Source organism: Lissotriton helveticus, chromosome 8 (assembly GCF_964261635.1).
Source record: "Lissotriton helveticus chromosome 8, aLisHel1.1, whole genome shotgun sequence".
NCBI lineage: Eukaryota > Metazoa > Chordata > Amphibia > Caudata > Salamandridae > Lissotriton > Lissotriton helveticus.
Window position 1 is genome coordinate 899,086,633 of NC_136069.1, and position 24,754 is coordinate 899,111,386.

A 24,754-nucleotide genomic window follows, 5' to 3' on the forward strand; every position below is an offset into this window, starting at 1 on the left:
CCAGTGCCTTCGCCTCCCGGCTGTCTCCAAGGGTTGGGCTGGTCTGCTACGTCTTTTGGCTCCTTGTCCTGCGGTGCTCGTGTGGACAGAGAGCGCTGAGCAGGGACCACTACCACTCTGAGCTCCAGTGACCGCTTCACCCGTGACAACAACAGGTTTACAGGTATTGGCATCTTTGCTGCGATCCGGCGTAAAAAACTGTCAACAGTCGCTTATAGGTGCTATTTCACAAACAGGCCAAATGGTGGCGCTATAACCATTTGTTTTAGAATGTTCTGACAGCTGCTATTCAGTAGCAAAGACAAGCGTAGATATTTAATATCGTAAAAGACCATTGTCCAGTTAGCTCTTGTTAGAACTGTCTGTTCTGGTTTTCTAAATGAAATAACGTGTCGGTAAAAAAACTGCGTTTGGGCAAGACGACTAACATGTAGTGTAACAACTGTAGATTATAAATAGTTATAGCTTTAGGAGGTCTTGCATTGTTTTTCATGTTTGATAAATAAGTGATTTTGATGCTTGACGCTCGAAGCAGCTCGCTAAAATGGTGTTTGTCTTTTTTTTAAACTGACAAGTGTGACGTGTGTACGCGTGACGCCTTCACCTTTCCCTTGTGCGCGCGTGACGCCTTCACCGTTCCTGGTTTTGCAAACAGCACTTTGCAAACTGAGGAGATTTTCGAAAACATGCTTCTAGTTCCAGCGCCAACACCCCCCACCCCCGTAATAGCGCGCTATGCACACGTTCATTTATTCATTCATGAATGCATGCTTGCAATATCTCCACCGAAACGTTTACGTTTTACAGCGCGCTTGACTGCTGGCTAAAAAGCTAGGACTGGCCCTAGGTTTCGTGCGTGACATGGGACCCCGCAGCAGCCATGTTCATGTTAGAACAGAGAACAGTTCTACTTGCAGTGTAATGAGCAGCACGAATTTGGCAAGTTTGTAATTAAAATCCAGTCAGATACCAATGAAGGAAAGGTTAAGAATACAGCTTAATTACACAGCGGTGTCTATACAATGAGTTCAGAGAACACTAACAGTTGTTTGAACCTCAGATTGGAATTTCCTAATATTTGGAACCTGCAATTACATTTTCTGCGCCCCTCTCCAGACAGGGCAGGCAAAACAATGCACAATAGGACCGATTCACTATTCCCTTCATAGGGGCAGGGCTTATTTACGGAATGGGGCATTTACTGCCACTACCAAACTGCCCGTGGGGTGGGGAAATTATGGGACAGGGAGTGAGGTGCAGGGAAGGTATGATGCGCGGTTTTCTTCAGTGTGTGACTATTGGGCTCTGTTAATGTTAGGTTAGCCAGGGTGTGTGCCAAAGGTGTACGGGAGAATTCAGGTTGAAGGATGATTAGTTAATTACCTAATTATTAATTGCGGTTTAAGGATGATTAGTTGGGCAGTATTTAGGTTAGGGAAGAGATCAAATTTAAATGTGGTTTCTTGGTTCAAGGGCGGTTGCGGACTCGTTTGTGCAACACAGCAAATTTGGACGATGCGTTTCATGAAATATAAGTACATCTGGGAATATATACGAATATGCACCATGCAGATGCAGTTATCTCGATGTTCTGCTCTAACAGTTGTATACTGTTGCACACTCTTAGAATCTCGCCTCACTGTGTGTTTTTAACCCTGGCAGAGTCCTCTGTGGAGGGCCTTGAAAGGGGAAATCTGTGACTTTCTTATTCGAATGTAGAGGAAACTGCCCATCATCTTTCTTGTCATCCCTGTAGTACAATGGACTTGCATAGGCCTGGGAGTTTGTATGCATGTGTGGGTGTTCATACTGCACAAAGTTAGCTAGGACGCAATGGAGCACTGTACCTTACATGGGGAGCTGGGAGAACATCTTGTACATTAAGTGAGGATAACAAAAATGCATTTCACACATTATATTTCATTTTGTAGGCACAGGGAGAACAAATTTGCAGAGCATCACACAATGACATTGACAAGGCCGTGATTCGAACCTAGGTCACCAGTTTCCAAAGATGGCAGCTGTAGCCACTAAGCCAAATCTCCTGCCTAGCTATGAAAAATACCACTAAGTTGTAGTTTACACCCAGTATTTTCAATCAATACCATTTACATGGGAGATGTTTGTATGCAATTATTATTACCCAGTCAAACCTCCAGTTCTCACTTGAGTTACTATGGAGGGATGCAGCACTGAGTTGACACATGGAGGAATCTGACCTTGTTAGGTGCAGGCACAAACAGATCTCAGTAGAAATGCTTAACGCACTACTCTTCAGGAAAACGGATATGCAGGTTTTCAATCTTAGGAGCCATTGAACATTAAGTTATCAGGATGGATCTGTGACTTAATGCTCATTACCTTCCTTGCCCGTCTTCCTCACCCCAGTCCCGAGGGATTGAGCAGCCGCTCCTCTTACACAGATTTCACCTACATTTAAAAACGATTGCCTGCTTCTTACCCACTGTCATGACGACAGTGTCACATGACCAATGATGCAGGGGCGTAGACAAGCACTTCCTCCTCCCTATAATGACCGAGAATCTCTTTGGCATCTGTTGGATGTTCAGAGCTCTTACCATTTATCCACGGAGGACTGCTTCAGTTCGTGCAGTAGATTTTCTATTAGTGAAGTTTTGATTAGAAAAAGAAGGGCCACCGGCCTTCTACTCTTAGTCTGTGGGTCAGAATGGCCATGTCTTTAGGCTACCAGAAAATGAATGTACCCATCCCTTCCTTCATCCAGGGTTGTTAAACCAGAAGAATGTCCTCTTCAAGGGCAGCATTTAAGAGAGTTTCCCTGAAGGATAGCTGTCTGGGGAAACCCAAGCTGCTGCAACACAGTTTCATTTCACACTACATGATACGAATGGGGGAAGTGGTTTCTTCTACTTTCGGTACAGCAGCACATTAATGGTGTCTTGATGTTTAATAAACTTGTTTATGGCTGAAATTGATTGTGTCGATTTTTTTTTCTACATGGCTTAGGTATACACTCAATCTGTGAGTACTGGGACGAGGAAGAGAGGCGAGGAAAGTATTGCTCTGATTACTTACCAGAAAGAGTGATAGTCTTAATCGTCACAGTCCTACTTCTCAACCCCCCCCTCCCCTTGGTGAAATGCTTGTAAAGGATTTATTAAGCCTGATGCCTTGTTATATCAGGAAGTATTCTGCCATGGACCCTCCTTTATTGGTCATGTGAAACTGTCATCATGACAGTGGGCAGGGAGGGGCCATTAGCATTTGTTTTTAAATTTGGATGAGATCTATGCACACAGATCATCTGCTGAAACTGTGAGGACTGTGACGGGGAGTAGTGAAGATTGGCAGTAAGTAATCCTAGCATCTTCAACCCCAGCAGTGATTTGAATGTCACTAATTCGAAACCCCACCTTCCATCTGTTGCAGGCCGATATATTGAGTACTATTAAAGTAGGTAAGAGGATCATCCGTTATTTCCATAGATCAGAGAAAGAAGTGTGGTATGAAGTTACATGAAATGTATAGTTTTATAGTAATGTATATCATATTCAGCAGATAGATAGGAATGTGCTTAGTTTAGTTATCCCAAATAAGAGACCAGTCATAACTCTTCCTACCTGAATCCAGAGATCACAGCGCCAATCTGAAAAATAGATCCACTATTAACAAAGTTAGGGGTACGCCATTTAGTTCACCAACTTATATTTTAAGGATTTGTACCCAACTTGCAGTGTTCCCAGGAGCGTGGCTCTAGAAATGTATTATGTAAGGTTGTGGCACAAGAGACTGAAGTCCTCCAAAGCACAGACTGGCCCACCTCTAGGGGGTGGTTGATGCAGAGCCCAGCTAGTGATGGGTGGAGAGATTTGTAGAGCTATTCGTTCTTCTCCCACTGACTAGTTCAGAGAGAGAGAAATTCTCCTTCCCTACCTAGCCATCTTTATCTTTCATGCTTTTTGTGTGCCCAAATGCAGCAGCTACTCCTGGGCTTAGGGCAAACAGACAGTGTCTGAGCTCAGATTCCAAGGCATCTCACCCCTCCTCTTATTTACAAAGCCTTAATTGGATCAACCCATGGGAGGAGTAGATAGGCTCTGGAGTGCGACAGTGCTAAGTGTGCAGCAACCATTGCTTTGTGCACTCATCTCTCTCTTCAAGACAGTCTTTCTCTGTTGATCCATCACTGCAATCGCTAGCCTTTCCCCTGCAACCATATATCTGTCCCCGCCTCACTGCTGTGTGATTGAGCATGTCTGTGTGATTGTGCCCCTGTTTGTGTGGTGGTATGTTATTACAAAAGGCACTAGCTGTGGTGAGGCAACTTTATGGTGGCCTTGGCATATTGTCGCCATGTGCCTGTTGGAGCCCTTCCTTTATAAGCTGTGGGCATTTTTGACAACATAAGAGTGGCCTGTCTAGTCAATATCATGGGCATCATGCACAACATTCTGGCTATGCCTGGCATCATGGTGGCCTATTGGTGACATATGAAAGCGATTGTCATAATCGTAGACAATGTCCACAAAAATCTGTGTCTATGGTAGCCCTGGCATATTGATGCCGTCTTTGGTATATTATGGGCGACCAGCCTATAGCTAGATATACTTGTAAAGGATGGGCACCATTAGTTCATGTTGAAAACATTATGAACATAATTGTATCTGTCTGTAGTATATTGGTATTGTTGGCATAATAGTCGACTCGTTGCTATACCGTAGACACCCTGGGCATATTTTTAGCTATCTCTGGCATCGTTGTAGAACTGGACTAATGGGAACAGATTTTTACATATTGGGTGCAGAATGCACATATTTGGTTTTTTCCATGCCATAAGGTAACATTCGCATTCTGGTGACCCTTTTCATATATTCTGGGCACACCTAAAATATTTATGTTATTCCTGGTATAATAGCAGTTGTCACCGTGTGGTTCCTATCCATGTCATATTGTGAACCCTCTTGACTTAATTGTGGTTGTATGGCATAATGGCGTTGGGAAAAGGTGACCATCCTATATGTATTGCAAGCATATATAACATAATTGTGGCTTTCCAGGACATAATTCAAGCTTTTGGTATGCTGGTCATATTGCTAACAAATAGAATTATGCGAAGGATGTGCACAAACTCTCTCTGGCATAGTGTTTGTGGAATTATGTTTTTATGTTGAACTTCTGTGATATTTGAGGATTATAATTGGGCAACAAAGCCACATTCTGTCTATAGGATTCAGTAATACACAAGAATACTTGATGAAAATGATAGACTGATATTTGGACATCAAACGTTTATTTACTTAAAATATAACAATGGAATTTCAGGTAAAAAAGAGTCCTTTGTTTCTTACAATAAGCATTTTCATGAACTGACTTACTGGTTGAGGGGGGTGAAACCCTACTTAAGTAGCAACCACAACCTTTGTCATAGTGTGGCAGAAGCAAACCACAAATTAACCTGAGCTGAACCCTGTAGTAGCCTGGCCCAGAGCAGTCAGGCTTAACTTGGAGGCAATGTGTAAAGTAATTATGCAGCACTTCAAACAGTAATAAAGTGAAAATACAACACAGTAAACATCCCACACCAATTTGGAAAGATAGGATACATTTTAATGAATAAAACTAGACCAAAATGACAAATATCCAATTAGTAGAAATGGAGATATGCAATTTAAACAATTTCAGTAAAAATAGCACCAAAATCCACCGAGAACCAACTGTGGATATGTGGTTGCGCCAAACTGGGACAAAGTCACAAGTTCAGGCTGACTGCAATGGAGTGAAGGCCCTGTGAGGCTTGGGGTAGCTGGCCAGGTTGCGGAGTGTCGCGAGGTCCCATGCTAAGGATACCTCATGCAGGGTCAGTTCTGTGGAGCTATGGAGCTTCGATGCGGGGTCCCGAGTCATCATCAAGGATCCCAGTGATGAGGGCTTGCTATCCGAAGTCCTTTGTCGAGGATGCAGTGCACGGTCTAGGCGATGCGTTGGTTCCGAAGCGCTGTGAAGCAAGAACCTGCACTGTCCCAGAGGCTGCCGCCAACAAGAGGTTTGTGATGTGATGGCCTGAGTCTGCAAAGATCTGCACATCGACATTGCAGCCTGCATCGGATGCGCCGATGAGGAGTCCTTGCGCTGGGAGAACCCTCGCTGCAGAGGTGATGTGTCAATACTGCTCGGAATTGTACCACACAGCAGAGGAGATATGTCTGTTCTGCTCAGGGTTGCGACCCACAGCAGAGGAGATGCAATGGTTCTGCTGGATACACCGATGGGCCAGCATTGCAATTTTAATGCCCACTTTGAATGGTCCAGGTCTATGGTGGTACCACATGGCAGGGTAGGATTCACTGATGGCAGGGTCCAAGGTCGTTAGAGCCTCCTTTCCCTGTCCTGGCACTAGTCAGGAGGCCAACCAACTAGCTCTTTAAGTCACTTTTGGGTCCTTGGTTTCAGCAGATGCAGGTCCAGTCCTTCTCACCCAGGCAAAAGGGCAGCAGGTCAGCACAGCAGTTTCTTCAGAGCAGGAGACCAGCAGAGTGGTAGTCCTTTCAGCAGCACAACAGTCTTTCTTCTGGGCAGAGTATCTACAGGTTCTGAAGTGTATGAAGGGTTGGTGTCAGGGTTCCAATCTTTATACATGGGCCTTCCTTTGAAGTAGGATAAGCTTCTAGAGGTTTCCCTTCAAAGTCCCCAGGCATCCTGTCATCCCGGTCGTGGCTCCAGACTAATTCCAGTGGGTATACGTTCCTCCTTTGTGCAGAGTCAGGACACAGCCTATTCAAGTGTAAGTCAAGCTATGCCCAGCCCTGCACCCAGCTCTACCCTCTCATCCTGCCATTGATGGCTCATCATAGCAAAAGTAAGCTCCATGTTGTGTGTGGCTGTCAAGGAGGAATATACCAACCGCCAACAATACCAAGTCATTTGACCCAGAGACAGACTGCAGGCACTAAATGGCTAAGGCAAGAAAATGCCAGCTTTATCAAAGTGCCATTTTCAAAATTGTAATTTTAAATCTGGCTCTACCATGAGAGATGATTTTTCATTACACTTTCAAAGACATCAAACATGAAATGATTACCTGCTCCTATTTGGAAATCATCACTTGTAACAAGTGAACTCCAATGTTAGTGTTATCCTCGCATTCCTCAGGATCAGCGTGATGCTCAAATAATGCCACCTCTTGATCTATTCAAACCCCTAATGCTGTGATAGCCGTGGGTTAAGGAAGGATCAAACGAGGGCGGGAAAGGAAGGGAACAGTGGGGAAGGAGATCTGAAATGACAAATAATAAGTATTGGACCAATTCTTAATGTCTCAGTAGTATTACATATCCACACGACCCAACCACCTTCGGTATACTCAATATACACTATACCTGTAAAATAAATGAAACAGAACTGTATGTGTAGAAGATAATATTCTTCATAACCAGCAGTCCCTGGACGGATCAGTACTGCTCTACTTCTCACTGTAACACACAAGAACAACAACCCTTACCCACTGTAATCACTCTTACAGAAATATCATCAGAATGTGTAAGTTTGTACATACCCTCAAGATAATGGTTATAATTGAAAGGTGAGATGTCCTGAATGATAATAGTAGCCCAGATCTCCACTGAAGACCTTGTGTAAAAAATCATTAACATGAATGGGTTACTTCACCCAATAATAAGAATGAAAATGTACAGTACCTTATTAACAGCACAAGCTGTTACCCCAGGTGTATGATCCCCAGTTCGAAAGCACACTGACTTCCTATGATCCGTTAAATAGTAGAATGACTGTTGTTGAATAATAACACACGAGCCTCTACTAGAGATGCGAAACACGAGTTCAGCAAACTAAAGACCCAATTACCCAGCCGGGTAAGGAAATCCCCAATAGGAGAAATATCGTCCTCCGCATGAGCCACGAGAGTCGTGACTCGCCAACGGAGGGCAAAACGTTGCAATAGTGAAACGGGAATGAGCAATTACCAATGAGGAATTGCTATTCGTCCTACGCAATGAGCCGGGTTCCAAGGGCTCTTCCAACGGAGGGCAATGAATACGCAAGCAACAAACGCTACTGTTTCGTATCTCCAAATCGTCCTCTGCATGAGTCATCCGTGACTCGCCAACAGAGGACACAGCGTGGGAAAAGACCAGCAGACTTACCGATCGTTTCTCCAACTCCTTGCAAGATTCAAGAAAAGATTCTTACCGAAAGGAAACGGTTCACCGAACAGGATCCAACAAGTTACCCACAGGGGTCGAAAAACATCCAGAATATCCGACGAGGAGTAGAGGAAGTGCACTCCTATGTAGAAACGCCCATTAGCAGGACGCTGCTAAGACTTCTGGGATATGTAGTCTCTGTTCGTTCCACACAATTATTAATCCTAAAGGCGCTCTCCTGGTAACTTAACAGTTAGCCTGTGGAAGAGGTAGGCCTTGCACTAGTGGAAAAACAAATCTAAGAGTTTTTCACTACCAGGACATGTAAAACTAAAAAGGATGTCTCCAACATTTTAGATAGACCCTAGACAGCCCAGAGGGCAGGGTACGGTATACCTTAGGTGTGACTTACATGTGTTAAAAAGAAAGCTTTGGGTCTGGCAAAAGGTTTATTATGCCAGGTCAACATGACAGTTTAAAAACTGCTCACATGGGCTGCAATGGCACACCTAAGACATGTTTAAATAGCTACTTAAGTGGGTGGCACAACCAGTGCTGCAGGCCAACTAGTAGCATTGCATTTACAGGCCCTGGGCAAAGGTAGTGCTACTTTACTAGGGACTTGCAAATAAATTAAATATGCCAATTGGGTATAAGCCAAATCTACCATGTTTTAAGGAGAGCCCACAAGCATTTTAGCACTGGTTAGCAGTGATAAAGTGAGGTGAATCCTAAAGCAAGTAGTAATATAACAAATATATGTTAGAAATATTTAAGAAAAAATGAATACTGAGATTTGATTATTTCATGCTGCTTCTATGGGTGTATTGGATGTGGAGTTATGATAATGGCTACAATTAGTTAATCTGTATTTCCTAAATTGATTTTCAAAACTGCGCATGCTTCTGCATAATCGCACATGTGTAAAGTTGGGAACTGAACTGGTGGTGAGATGCAGCTGTGAACCAAGGTGTAATCTCATTATAGTGTATCACAGTTCTATTTTCTTCCTTCCTGTTTTCTTTTTTGGTATTAATCTTCCTTCATGGTTATTGAAAACTGGCACAAACTTGTGAAATATAAGTTTTCTTTTCTGTACTACCTAAATACTGTTTACTTATATGTTACATTACGTTTAGTTGCATGACAGTTGTATGATGTGCATGTCAGCAGCGAAGATATCCTGGCACCTAAGCAGGGTGTGCAGGTCAGTCTGGTACATATTGGAAGAGCCAGGTTATCAGTTTCATAGAGAACCCTGAGATGGAGCTGATGGCTCAGATATGAAAGGGGAGATCATTGCAGGTTTTGGGGACAAGGTACACTAAGCAGTTGAGGCGGAGCATGCGCCAAGAAGGTTCAATATTCAGTTGAATTGGTCAATACTGTACACATCTATAAGCCAATTAAGAAAAAATATTGGGGGGGTGGCTAGGCGCCAGCGAAGATGGCCGCATAGTCTAAAGCTCCACCGGAGCCGAGCCATTAAACCCTCCGAATTCCGGTAATTATCCGCTAGCTGCTCACACACATCACCATGGGGGCCTGTGCTGTCCCCTGCGGCCGCTGAGAGCAATCGGCGGGGGACGGCGCCCTGCTGATCCAGACCGGCGAAGAAGATTCCCAGAGCGGCTGCCAGCGCGAGGTCCTGGCTTCTGCGGCCTGTGTTAAAGAGGTGGGGGAGAAGCGATCCTTAAGCCTGAATCCTGCTGACCCTGCAGAAAAGGGACACGGGGCCGGCGTACTCACTGCGACTGCCCTGGCAGCCTCATCTGGGTCCGGAGAGGCGGGATAACGTAGCGGCAACTGGTGCGAGACCCTGGCCTTGCGGCCTGCGTCGGGGAAGCGGATAAGACGCGATCCTCGCGCCGGAGATCTTGCCGACCCCGCAAAAAAGAGGCATGGGGTCAGCTTACTAATAGTGACTGCCCAGGCGGACTTCACCCCCCCCCGTGGGTACCGGGACCGGGCGAAGCGGGGAAGACTCCCTCCCCCCCTGCGGAGAGGAGGACATCGAGGCCTAGGGGCTGTGCAGTGGGACCCCTGGATGGCAGGCGGCGAAAGAAACAGGCCCAGGGGGAGGCATGAGAACTGTTGGCCGCAATAAATCCTGTGGTATTGGAGCACAGAGAGCCGTGCACTAGGGGCACTACTGTCTTGGAAGGGGCACCATTGCTAACAGCGGAACCGAGTGGGCCCAGCTCCCAATTACGCAACGAGCGCTCAGAAAAGGCCTCGGGCCTGGGCATTCAGTACTATATTGTGGCGATAGTGCGATCAGGAGGCGTGGAAGGCCCCGGACAGGAGGGATGCGAAAGTAGCGGAATGACAGAAGTTCTTCGCTAACCTTGCCACTCAGCCTCGCTGCACTGGGAATCACTGAGGGTCTGAGAGGCCGTGTGATTGCGGGGAGAGTGGAGGACGGAAGACGGAGAGGTGGTTTTGGCCGAAGTGGAGGTTTATCTGTGACTGGGCAGTGGACCCTCCGCCATCCCAACTCGTGATAAGCACAACAGCACCCAACTGAGATCGGGGTGAGGAGAAAAGAGGGACGGAAGGTTGCGGCTGGGGGTTTGAAAGCCAAGGGAGACCGCATTGCTTCTTTCGGCTGCCGACAAATTTGGACTGGGGTGAGGCCCGGAGTGCTCTTAGTGGGGTGTACTGCTTTGCAAAATGAAACCGTAGGGTGCAGCGGCTGCTCAGTCAAATAAACGGGACAAATATGCAGTCCCATTGGGGTCCCACCAGAACGGGGGAACAGTGGAAGAGAATGCTGCCCCTGCGGAACCGTCCCTGTCCTCCATAATGACAGCGATCCAGATCCTTGGAACCACCCTAGAGACAAAGATTGACAAGATGTCGATCGAAATCAATCTGCTCCGCAGGGACCTGGGCAAGACGTCAGAGAAGGCGAATGCTAACGCAACGGATATACGGGAGCTTCAGGCGTCCTCAAAGAAACTTGAGCACTAGGTGAATGACCTAGTACATCAGCACCGCCAAGTGGCCCTGAAGCTGGAAGATCAGGAAGGAAGGGCCCGCCGAAACAACATCCGCGTGGTGGGGGATCCGGAAGGAGCAGAGGGGCCCAGCATGGACCTATTCCTAGAAGACTTTATCCTTAATCACTTGAAGCCAAAGCGTCTCCCTAACATTTTTCCTGTAGAACGGGTGCATCGTGCGCCGATTCTAAGCCCAAATCAGGAGCGCTGCCGAGAACAATTATTGCAAAAATACTGAACTATAGAGATAGGGATGCTATCCTGCAAGCAGCCAGACAAATGGGAGACCTGCACTATGAGAATGCAATGGTTAGGTTCTTTCCAGATTTCACGCTCCAAGTTCAGCGCGAACGGCGCTCCTTCGATGGAGTGAAAGCGGCACTCCGAGCCAAAGCATAAAGTACATGATGTTTTTTCCTGCAAAGCTAAAAGTAATTGCAGGGGCCAAGTCAATGTTCTTCATGACGCCATCGGAAGTTCAGGAGTAGTTGGACGGTGGTCAATCGCAAACATCTGCTCCAACTGCAGGAGGTGGATGGAGAGGCGCTCAGGCAGCCTCACCTACTTCATTGGACGGCAGATCAGAAGGAGACAGAGAGAGTCAGCGATCATGGCGATCTAGGTCGGCTAGCCCAAAATGGGGGGACACTCAGAAACGCTAATGGACAACTGCTGATGTGGGGCTGTCTGAATTTACACAGAGACAAGGCACTGTAATGAATATCTACTGCCTATAATGTTGGGGTTCCTCTCTGCTGGGGTGGGGGGAGACCGAGTCGCTCTGGCTCACATAGCGGTGGGACGGCCGGGCTCTGCTCTCTGGGGCTGCATGGAATGGAATGGAATGGAATGAGTATTTATAAAGAGCGGTAGTTACCCGGAGGCGTCCTAGCACTGTGAACAGACGCGTGGGAGGTGCAGGGAGCAAGTGCTAGTTTTTGAAAAACTCGGTTTTTAGGCCTTTCCTGAAGGACAGTAGATTGGGTTCCCTGCGTAGTTGTAAAGGCAGGGCGTTCCAGAGTTTTGCCGCATTGTATCCAAAGGAGCGTCCGCCACACCTTGCCCTCTTGATTCGGGGCACTGTAAGTAGGTGTGAGAGAGTGGATCTGAGCTGTCTATTGGGTAGGTAGGGGGTGACTACTGAGTGATTAATGGGGGCACCGGCTTTCCAAAGTTTTGGACCACCTGTAATTTGTTTAGGGTGGACTGTGGGGCTCCCAAATAAAGTGCGTTGCAGAACTCCAGGCGTGATAGGATTAAGCCCTGGATCATAATTTTCCTTGCATTGAATGGTAGTAGGGGGGTGATTTTTCATATCAGTCTGAGTAGACCGAAGCAGGTGCCCGAGAGTTTTGCTGCTTGTTGTTTAAAGTTAAGAGAACTGTCTAGCCAGACGCCCAAGCTTTTGATGGAGTCTTTGGGGGCCGTAGGTGGATCGAGGCGTGGGGGCCAGAGATGTTCAATGTTGGTGTGGGGGCGGTGACCGACCAACATTAGCTCTGTTTTGTCTCCATTTAATTTGAGACAGGACGAGGTCATCCAGGAGGCAACTGCCTCCAGGCCGTCCCTAAGGTGGGAAGAGGGGGAATTGGCCTGGCTCAGAGCCACTACTAGCTGAGTGTCGTCTGCGTAGGTAATTATTGTTAGCCCAAAGGGTCGGCTGCATGGGGGTTGGATGGGACTGACTACTCTAAGCTGTTGGAAGGGTATTGCCATGCCAGGAAGGGACAGACATACATGTGTCAAGAAACTAATGCGCAGGTGTGACGCAGGAATCATAGTTACTATATCGACGGGGAGGGCGACTAGCGGCTGGAGCTGGGGCCAGTGTTTCTTCCCCTTTAAACAGTTTCTTGGGAGGGGGAGGTTTCCTCACTCCTTTTGGGGGGGGGGGGCGAAAGGCGCTCTGCTGGTTGGGGATGTGGGTAGTTCGAAACCTACGTGGCAGGATAGCAGGGAGGTGGGGCAGGTGGGAGGGGTACAGTTTCAGAGTTATGGCTGTGGGTGGGACAAGGTTAGGGGGGGTCAACGGGAGCCATATAGGGAATGTTCAGAAGTGTTGAGTAAAAACAGTGTGGGTCACAGTGAGCAGGCTGCACCAGTATGTACTGATGGCTATGAGGTGGGATAAAAGTCTCAGGGTACTCAGTTGGAACATCAATAGATTGAGAGATAAGCTGAAACTAAGCATTGTGCTCCAATTCGTTAAGCGACACCTCCCGGATGTGGTATTTCTGCAGGAAACCCACCTGGTGGGGAACACATGTCACGCATTGAACAGGTGGGGCTACACACTGGAGGTACTTGCTGGTTTTACTTCTGGATCCCGTGGCATAGGAATTTTAACCCGGCGTAGCTTTCCACTTGTCATAGATCATACCGACACAGACTCACTGGGAAGCTATGCGGCACTCTCGGGTAAGTGGGAGGGCCGGAGGCTCAACCTGTTGATGGCCTATATCCCGCCGGGTCTCCAGGCCCAGTCATATATAGATTTGGGTAAGCTCCTCCTTTCCCTGCCGGAGGAACAACTCCTAATGGGTGGGGACTTTAATGCAGTGGTGTCCGGGGAACTTGACATATCCGCCCCGAAATATAGTGGCGGGTCGTAGGTGGCTCTCTAATCTCCTTGAGGCGTTTGGGCTACTGGACCTTTGGCGCCTCCAACATCCAGACTTGCAGTGGTACACTTTCTTCTCTGGGCCACACCACACTTTCTCGAGGTTAGACTACATTTTAGCGCCAATTCAACAAGACATCACAATCCGAGAGGTCTCACACCTAGTAAGAGGGATCTCGGATCACTCCCCTGTGTGGGTTCATCTTAAAGTAGGAGATCGTAGAGAGGGCTGTGTAGCGCCGATCAATGCTTGGCACCTTCGGAATGAGGATACCAAAAGGAAACTGAGCCTATCAATTGACCAGTAGTTTCAGGAGAATGACGGAACTGTAGAATCGCCGGTAGTCCTTTGGGAAGCGTTTAAAACAGTTCTGAGGGGCGAAGCCCTCTCTGCGATTGCTGGACGGCGGAAGGAGCGTGAGGTACAGATGGTCACCCTGGAAAGTGACCTTATCGTTTTGGAGGAAAGGGCGCAGAGGAGCGGAAGCCCGGGCACCTTGCATCAGATGCAACTTAAAGCAGCAGAATATAAATCTTTGGCTACTGATGCTGCGAAGACTCTAGCGAGGGATAGAGAAGGCCGGCTATATGATCAAGGGGACAAAGCTGGCAAATTAATTGCCTGGCTAAACAAAAAGAAGCTCGCGCAAAGGGTAGTAGCTGAGCTTAGAACTGACTTAGGGGCTGTTCTTACAGAGCCCCGGGAGATTGTACGAGAGTTTGCGAGCCACTTCCAGAGGGTGTACAGTAAAGGGTCGGAGTGCACGGAGGCAGACTCACTAGACCTACTTGCGGACATAAGATTGCCCGTCCTTTCAGAAGAGGATCGGGACAGTTTAGAGGCGTCATTAACTGCGGAAGAGTTGACCAAGGCCATACAAGACCTGCGGCCTGGCAAAGCCCTTGGGCCCAATGGTCTTCCCATTGAGCTTTACAAGCTAAAGCCTAACATTCCGAGCCAGCACCTTAAGCGCATGTTCGAGGCATGCATAGAGTGAGGTATGCTGCCTAGGGACCAACGTATAGCCACAATTGTGGCCATTCCGAAGGAGGGCAAGCCAAGAGAATTAAGTACTTCCTACAGACCGATATCCCTTCTCAACGCTGAGCCCAAAATCCTGGCCAAAGTACTCGCTAACAGGCTCAAGCCGGTACTTCATACTTTAGTTTACCCGGACCAATCGGGCATTATGCCCTGCCGCAACACAGCACTTAACCTACGCCGTTTACATGGAGTGCTGGGGCGCTGTCATGAGCTGCAGGAGGATGCGGTGGTGGTATCGTTAGACGCAGCAATGGCGTTTGACACGCTGGAGTGGCCGTATATGATGGCGGTCCTTCAAAAATTGGGTTTCGGTCCGAAATTTATTGGTTGGGTACGCTTCCTTTACGCTGAACCCTTAGCCCAAGTGGTAGTGAACAATAAGAAATCGGAGGTTTTCACCCTGGGAAGGGGAACGCAACAAGGATGCCCCCTTTCGCCCTTGCTTTTTGCCCTTTCATTAGAGCCACTTGCAGCCTGGGTGAGACAAGATCTCTCCTTGAGGGTGCTGAGATGGGCGGACGGCTGGGAGGACAGGATCTCGCTGTACGCTGATGACATTTTATTGTATCTAGCGAAGCCTCGTAAGTCCCTAATAGTGGCGCTAGACATCTTTACTAGCTTCGGGAGGAACTCAGGGTATAGTATCAACTGGGGTAAGTCACTCCTCTACGTCCTTCATGGAGAACCCCCGCCTATCCCGCGAAATTACCCAATCAAGATAGCGACAGAGGGATTCACGTACCTGGGAGTTTATATTTCTAAAGACACGACCCTTAGATATGAGAGAAACTTAATGCCACCTCTACGATGGTTAAAGAGAGATTCAGCTACATGGAAGGCATTGCCGCTGTCCCTACTAGGGCGGGCAGTGCTCTTTAAAATGATGGCACTGCCGCGGTTTCTCTATGCCCTCCAGAACTATCCCGATTTAGTCCCCCAGAGATACTTTGCAGACATAGAAGCCACTCAACGGGATCTCCTGTGGGTTGGAACACCCCGAATTTCCCTGCAGAAGCTTACACTGGGGTGGTACGACGGGGGTATAGCGCTGCCGGACATTCGGAAATATTATTGGGCGGCCCACCTCTCCGCCATAAATCAAGGCACCTACTGTGACGGGAATGATCCGGGCTATGGGATGGATCGGTGGCTCCTACCGGGGGGGAACTTTGAAGCTGCGCTGTATTCCAGCTCAAGCAGATACCCCCTCACAGGCCCGACAAAACACTCTGTTCAACTCTTGCACATCGTTAACAGGAAATTGGGCTGGGCAGACAAACTGACACTGTCTACCCCATTGTGGGTGTCTGAGAGGCTGGGCACACTGACTCGCACTAAGGGGTTTCATAAAAGGGACCTGATAGGAATCTCCAGACTCTTCCCCCCTCGAAGACAGGTTACTAGATGGCCACCTCCCGGAGAAGGTGATCTTCCTCACTTACAAAAAGCTCATAAACCACACTCCAGACCCCTTAGTGGCCCTTCGAGAGAAGTGGGAGGCAGATGGTCTCGAAATTGGCGATGAGGAATGGAGAGAGGCATTAGCTTCCCCCAAAGAAATTGCAATCTCAGCTAAGCTGAGACTTGTTCAGTTAAAAATTCTCCACCGTGTATATATATCCGGCACTAGGTTAATGTTGATGGGCCGCAGCGAAGAGGGGCTCTGCAGGAGGGGATGTGGGGAGACGGGCACTTTCTTCCACATACTATGGGAATGCCCATTGCTTAAGACTTATTGGAAGAGGGTTCACAACTGTATGCGGGAGGTATGGGGAGTTGAACTGCATCTAGAGGTGAAAAGGTGTCTGCTGAACATATGGGAACCCACAGATCTCTCAGCAAAAGGTAGACTGTGGGTGACGTTGGGGCTGGCAATCGCCAAGAGAAATATAGCAAGGCTGTGGGGGGCAGTGACACCTCCATCACTCGGCTCATGGAAGAAGGACATGGACTGGTGTATGCTCCAAGAAAGGTCAGTGTACGTAGCCCGGGGGTGTCCCAGGAAATGGATAGCGATGTGGTCCAACTGGAATGAATACCGTGGAAATTTGTGTGAGCCCCCTTATACGGAATCCATTGATGCCCTGAGTACAGTGTAACATAATCAGTGCATGTTGTAGCCAGTGAATTACTGTACCAGTAATGATTTATTTGTGTTAGTCCTGCAATGACGTATCTGTGGCCAATGTACCCCCTATATGTAATGTTCCCAGAGCTGCATTTCTTTTGGTGAATAAAAAGAGTTAAAAGATATATATATATATATATATATATATATATATATATATATATATATATATATATATATATATTGACATTAGTTACAAAATATTATTCATCAATAGTGCTTGAATCCCTTTTTTTGCGGCTTATTCCAAATATACAGCAACTGCATAAAGCAAGGATTAGAGTCTATAGAAAATCAATGCAGAATTTGTGTCAGAGGCTGAAAGTCCTGAACAGTTATATACGTCAAGCATCTCTTCATTCTTTGTTATATTATTGTATTATTCCCAGGCTGATTTTTATATCCGATTTGATCCACAACCCGACCCAAATCTGATCCACAAATATATTGCATGATGACTACTTTGCTACACCTGTCCAAGGGTAAACCCATTACCATTTTCTTGGGGAGGGGGGAGTCTGGTTGCTTATCTGGCTGCAAGATAGAATAATATGTGTTTATGTTATGTTATACAGACTTATATAGTGTACGTCTACCCATAGGTGTCTTGGCTCTTGCTGAACATAAGTATGCTGAGCCGGGTTTAACTAGTTGTTAAATAGCCAAGTCTTAAGTTCTTTTCTGAAGGCAAGGAGGATGGGTATGGCCCTAAGATGTAGTGAAAGAGAGTTCCACAGTCTGGCTGTGCTGTTAGATGGTCCACCACCTGCCCAGGCTGCCCGCTGGAAGGAGTGGTTGGACCGCTTGGAGAATTATTTTCACGCCATTGACTTGGTGGAGGATCGAAGGCGTCCAATGTTGCTGCATCTTGGAGGGGCGCCAATTCATCGTTTGGGGCGGTCAGTAGTGGAAGGTACTCCACAAACATATGATACGCTGAAGCAAGCCCTGACTGCCCATTTTGAACCCCTGGCGAAGCCTAATTACGAGAGGTTCCTGTTGCGCCAGGCTCGGCAGTTACCTGATGAGTCTGTGGAAATATTCTTTGCACGTCTGTGCACTTTGGCTAGTACTTGTCGTTTGCCAGATGCTGCGGACGAGATCAGGGCCCAATTCATACACGGATGTTACTCCAGTAAGCTTCGTGAAGCGATACTGCAAGTGCCCAATATGCCGATGGCTGACATGTTGACCCGTGGCAGGTCTAAAGAACTATCGAAGATTAGGGCTGCTCATATGGATGCTGCCCTTCAAGTGGTAAAGATGGAATCGGTAAATGCGGTGTCAACCAGGGTGTCGAATAAACCCAGGATGATGTCTCGAGGCAAAATAGAGCGACCCCGGACTTGCTTTGGTTGTGGGGGTTTATATCCTCATAAAGGGACTTGTCCAGCGGCAGGGAAGCGGTGTTCCAAGAGCAATAAAATGAATCATTTTGCAATAGTATGTAGTTCTGCCCCTGCCCGAGGGTCTGTTCCTTCATCCTCTGCCCAGGTGTATTCAGCTGCTTCAAACATAATGGAAGGCGATATGGATGACAATAATGAACTTGTACATGTTTTACATGCATTGCAGCCTGGAGGTGTCATGAGGAAAGGTTTGCCTAAATGCTGTGTGCTAGTGAATGGTCACTCTGTGCCCGCCTTAATTGATACTGGTGCTAGTATTAATGTCATGGCTGAATCCATGATGATGGGACTGACGCTTATACCTGTTCTGAACGAAATATCGACCAAAGTGTTTGCTTTTGGAGCTTGTGAACCACTTCCATTGGCTGGTGTTTTTTCCACTGAGATTTCACATAACTCATGTTGACAACACGTTGGTGTATGTTACCAAGACTGGTCAGGGCATGCTGCTGAGTTGCCAGACAGCTGAGAACTTGCATCTGGTTGTCTTTGCACTGGCCATCCATCAGAGGACTGTTGATGACTTGCTGACCCGGTTCTCCCCATTGTTTGATGGTATTGGCTGCTTGAAAGGCCGGATGATTAAACTGCATATAGATGAGTCAATACAGCCTGTGGCGTTACGTCATCGAAGGGTGGCTTTCCATCTTCGGCCAAAAGTGGAGTCTGAGTTGGCTAAGTTGGAAGAGGCTGATATCATCCAGAAGGTGGAGGGCCCGACTCCATGGGTATCTCCTATTGTGGTTGCACGTAAGCCTAAATAGCCTGGGGAGGTCCGAATATGTGTGGACATACGTTTGCCTAACCTGGCCATTAAACGCGAACGGCACCTTACCCCAACTATTGATGATATTGTGGTGGAGGATAGTGGGTCTCGATGGTTTTCGAAGGTGGATCTGAGAGCCAGTTACCACCAGTTGCTGCTCGACCCTGCCTCCAGAGCCATAACTACATTTTCTACACATGTAGGCTTACGGCGGTATAAACGCCTTAGTTTTGGCATTTCAAGCGCAGCGGAAGTGTTCCAGGACACTATTTGTGGGGTTTTGTCTGGACTGGATGGTGTCATAAACGTCAGCGATGACATCTTGGTACATGCCCCGACCCTGGATGGGCATCTCAGCCGTCTTACCAAAGTATTTCAGAGGTTGTTGGACCATGGACTCACCCATAACAAATCAACAAGTGTTCCTAAAGGAATAATTTGACACTATTTATAATTAGTCACAAAAGTGAGCATGAAATCACAATACTCAGGAGACATTAGTATCAAACAAAATATTTACTTTTTATATTGATTTTTCAAACCATATACTTTTTTTTGTATTGTATAGGTATTACTCCGCATATCCATTCATGTAAGGCAACAAAAAATTGTACTGTATTTCATTCTGCATGTGCAGTACGTCTTTGACACTTTTTAAACGTTATATGGGTAATATTTACAAATCAGCCATATATACATTAATTTACAACTTTGTACAGTGTTAGCATTCAACAAAAGAACAAACAATATATACAAAGAAGCGTCAATTGCGTCGACGTTTCGGTCTCACATAATCATTTCCCGAGACCATCATCAGGACAAGCGTTGCGCCATGAATCTAAAATAATATAGATAAAATCAATGTTGTATCTACAATCTCCTCAAAGTATAATATGAACCGTCTGCTCACATGTTAACCAATATCATAACCAGTGCTAAAATTTGTGTACACACATATAAACCATCACCACACCAATAGTGTCAGTGAACCCAAAAACTCTATCCCATATCCAAATGTCATATAAATACTTCACTCCAGTGGTCATGTCCCATAATATCATGCACCCACTGGGTAGAACAATCTATCAGATATAAGTATTCCTTGCAATACTTACTGTGACGTTGTAATGTCACCAATTCTGTAAAAACAAACCGATGCCAAGGGTTTTCACATCCATAAATCATTAACTCAATATTATTGTATTAGGCTTTGCAAAATTCAAGGGTCTTACCTTCTGCCTCAATTATAGTTCTAAACAAAACATGGACTCACCCTGCATAACGAAAAATTTGAATTTCTGAGGAGTGAGATATCTTTCTTTGGTTACCGTTTTTCACAAAATGGTGTGTCTCCTGATCCATTGAAGGTATGTGACATTCAATCCGCTCCTGCTCCTGTGAATCTGTCCAGTGTCAGAAGTTTTATGGGGATGGTTAATTACTCTGGACGCTTTATTCGTGGTTTGTCAGGTTTGACGGCTCCCTTACGGGAACTCAATAAGAATGGCATTGACTGGGACTGGGGTCCGGAGCAGGAAGCTGCTTTTCAAGCAACTAAGCAGTCCCTCTCTGCTGATACCACGTTAGTATTTTTCAATCCTTTGCTGGATTCTGAGCTTTCTGTGGATGCGAGTCCAGTAGGTTTGGGGGCTGTGCTTTCCCAGCGGCAGACGGATGGTGAATTGGCTCTAGTGGCTTATGCTAGCCGTGCCCTGACTGCCACTGGACAGCGATATTCCCACATTGAAAAGGAAGCTATTGCGGTGCATTGGGGATGTCGTCATTTTCATTTATATTTGTACGGACAGCATTTTGTTGTTTACACTGATCATAAACCCCTTATTCCTTTGTTTACGGGTTCCTCTTCGAAGCCTCCCCCGTATTGAAAAATGGATTTTGCAGTTACAGGACTATTGTTTTTCAGTGGCACTGGGAAATGGAATGAACTATTATCTTCCAGTAAAAAGTCGTACGGTGGATGCCAGAACCACCTTGGCATCTCCGTTTCAGGTGCGGAATGAATTAGCTTGTTCCCCTGAGGGTTGTCTTATGAGGGGTCCTCGGTTGGTGATTCCTGCATGTCTCCAACAGCGAGTGGTGGATCTGGCTCATATGGTCCATCAAGGGGTTGTGAAGACCAAGTCCCGTTTAAGATCAAAGGTGTGGTTCCCTGGGATGGACGCTCTGGTGGAGGATGCTGTTTTGGGATGTGCTCTGTGTCAGGCTGCTGGGGGAGGTGATGCACCGGCTCCCATTGTCACGGAGGATATACCTTCCTTCCCCTGGCAGAGGGCCAGCACTGACTTTGGGTGTTTACCTGATGGTCGGCATATGTTGGTGGTGATAGGCGATTTCTCTAAATATCCGGAGGTTGAAATAATGGATAATACCACTGCATGTCGCACAATCCCGCTGTTTGATAAAATCATGGCAACTCATTGATTGATTTCCGAATTGAGAACCGATAATGGACCACCCTTCGCTAGTCATGGTTTTTCATCATATTTGCAGTCTAGAGGCATTGTCCATCAGAGTGTCACTCCTTTATGGCCTCAGGCTAATGGTGAAGTACAGCGTTTTATGCGTACAATCAATAAGGCCATTAGGATTGCTCTTACTGATCGCCAGGATTTGTATTGTGCGATATATTTGTTCTTGAAGGAATATCGGATGACCCCTCATTCCACCACAAAGGTCAATCTGATGTCTCTTTGTATGAATCATCCCATTAATGACTTTGTGCCCCGGATGGAGGCGATCCCAGAAAGTAACGAGGGTGCGGCTGCAGAACTGAAGAATCGGCAGGTGAAGAACGATAAGGTGGCATTCCGACGTGGGGCCAAACCCAGGACTTATGTGGTTGGCGATCTCATATTGGTGAAAACACGGCATCGGAGAGGGAAATTTAGTTTGCCATTTGAGCCCGAGCCGTGGGTTGTACAATCAGTTCATGGGACTAAAGTCACTGCTATGAAGGGTGGCGTGGTTATTTCACGGAATGTATCTTTCTTTAAATTGTATCGAGCTCCCATGTCTATTCAGGATTATGGACGAGTATTACCATCTGATGTGGACTTTGTATGTTCAGAGATCATTACCCCCTGTTTCGGATAATGTGCCGTCTGGTAATATGCCATCTAGCCAGAGTGATGAAAATGCTTCTGTGTCACCCTCTGATACGTTGTTTGAGCCCCTTCCGGTGTCCTCCCCTACGGAAAGTTCGTTAATTGAGTCTGGTATCCAAAGACGGGGTGTGGGGAGATATCAGTTACATCCATGTCCTTCTCGTTCTACCCGTTTGAAGGATTTTCTTACATGATTATGATGTATATAGTTGTTCTTTTCATCTGCTGGACTTTAATTAGGTTACATGATTATGATGTATATAGTTATTTCTTTCATTTTTTGGGGGGTTATTGGAGGAATGTGGTGTGTTTCACTCACCTTGGACGACTGGCGCTCGTAAAAGGAATCGCGCGCTTTCACCCACACAATATATACTTAATGACGCTTAATTAGTTAATTAGGGGTGTGTCCTATTTTGAAAATAAAACGGTCTTGGTCCATTCAGTGTCCTGTGGTTATTACTTCCTCCTACACAACAGTCACCGGGAGGGGAGCTGGCCCCTGACTGTTGGGCCACCAGGCAAGAGACCACGCTGGAGAGAGCTTGCCAAATAATATAACCTCAGTTTTACTTGAGTTCAACTTTAGGCAGTGTCTGCTCATCCAGCTGCTCAGGGCAGTCATAAAGTCATGTAATCTTAAAGAGTAGTTGACATCATTGTCCACGGCTGATACAACCAATTGAGTGTCATCAGCATACGATGCTGGATTTAGATTAAAACTTTTAACTAAAGAGGCGAGCTCCAAGGCATAGATATTAAATAGCGTTGGGCCTAATGAGGAGCCCTGAGGAACCCCGCCTGGTAGAGTGAATGGTGAAGATTTAAACTGACCAAGATTCAGAGTTTGGGATTTCGCTGATAGAAAAGAATTTAATAAGGTAAGAGCTTTATCTTTGACTCCTATGGCACTCTGACACCGTGGACCCTAGGTTATTGGTCCACCGTCTAATGCTGCAGATGGGTCCAATAGAATAAGTGCTGCTGACCCTTCGCTATCTAGTGCCATTCTTATTTGCTCTTGTTTTTTTTCACTGCTTTCTCCATACTATGGTTTGCTCTAAACCCAAATTCACTGGGGTCTAAAAGCGGATTCTTGAGAATAAAGTTGGATAGCTCTGCATTGATTATTTTTTCAACAATTTTTACTGGCAGGGGAACTCTCGAGATGGGACGATAGTTGGCAGTATCGTTAGTATCAAGAGTTGTTTTTTTGATAAGAGGAAGAATGCAAGCTTGTTTCCAAAGTGTAGGAAATGTCCCTTGCAGAAATATTTGATTAAACACTGAGAACAGATAAGAGGCAATAGGCTGAGTTGCAATCTTTAAAATCTTAGAGGGACATGGACCGTCTGGAGGGCCAGATTTGGCAGTTAAGCGAAGAGAGGCGACTTGGTTCGGGGAGGTCAGGTTAAAGTCTGTGAGCAGAAAGTAGTCGGTCACTTCCTGGTCGTTTACATCTGTCATGTCATTAGATTTATCAAATAGGTGAAACATTTGGTCAACCTTATTTCTAAAAGTCCGGGCAAGGGTGTCACAAAATCCCTGATTGTGCGCGGTTGAGTTGTTTTTTGTAACTGAAGTAAGCTTTGTTATAACCTGGAACAGTTCTTTATTGGAGTTGCTGGCATTTTCAATTAATTGGGTGTAATGAAGACTTTTTTTGTTGATGACCATCTTTTTATATTTAGCAAGGGCAGCTTTATATCGTTTTTCGGGTTTCTCATAATGTTAATGCCAGATCCTCTCTTGCCTCCTGCAGGCTTGTTTTTCAAGTCTTTAATGTCTCGGAGAACCAGGGAGTCTCCAATATTGACTACTGTACCCTATGAAATGTGTACTGGTCATCCCATTCAAAATTAATGAAAAGCCCTGCCATTAGATTATGTTTCACTGTGATGAAGACAAACGGTATTCCTCAATGTGATGGCTAGGATTTTACGGTATTTTTACTCCTGGTGTAGTTAGATAATGCCGTAAAACTGATAAACATACATTTATTTTGAAGAATGCATAAACCATTGAGAAATACAGCTATTTTTCCCTTGAAAAATAAGTGAATATGTGTGTTTGTTGAATACCTTTTTTGGATTCAGATCCTGCAGAGGCGAGTGGTGGGTGGCTTGGTGAATGTCTGATGTGAATGTCGCTAGGCTGCCCCTCTCTCAAGGGCCATGCCATCACTTCTCCAGGTGCCACCCCACTTCTTCCTATGGGATCCAGTGCATAACGAAGACCCCTTGAGAGTTTTCCTCCTGTCTCAGACACTCGCTTAGCACCATGGTCTCCCCTTGTTGATGTTGCTTCTAAAAGTGTGGACTGCCCAACCAACCAGATTATCCATTCTGCCTGTGGGGCTCACCACCCACTATTATAAAAACGGATTGCTAGTGCATAAGAGAGCTGCTGGATGTGTTCCTCTAACACTCTGACCTCTACTAACATATTGCAAGAACTGTGTGCTGTTTGTGTCATCAGAAGAGAGTTCAGGGTTGATGAAGTTGTTTTAGGTGATGGT

The 24,754-nt window shown here is 46.3% G+C and overlaps 1 protein-coding gene across 7 annotated transcripts in view; it reads left to right on the forward strand.

Moving 5' to 3' along the window:
* The window catches only part of MCF2L (MCF.2 cell line derived transforming sequence like), a 1,263,355-nt gene that overhangs the window by 170,555 nt on the left and 1,068,046 nt on the right, over positions 1-24,754 (forward strand). The window contains exon 1 of one of the 7 annotated variants that reach the window (XM_078657695.1): positions 3,255-3,332. The exons of the other annotated variants lie outside the window; for them this stretch is intronic. The gene's annotated coding sequence lies outside the window, so the exon portion shown is untranslated. Of the gene's footprint in view, positions 1-3,254; positions 3,333-24,754 lie in introns of those variants that run through there. 7 annotated transcript variants of the gene reach the window in all.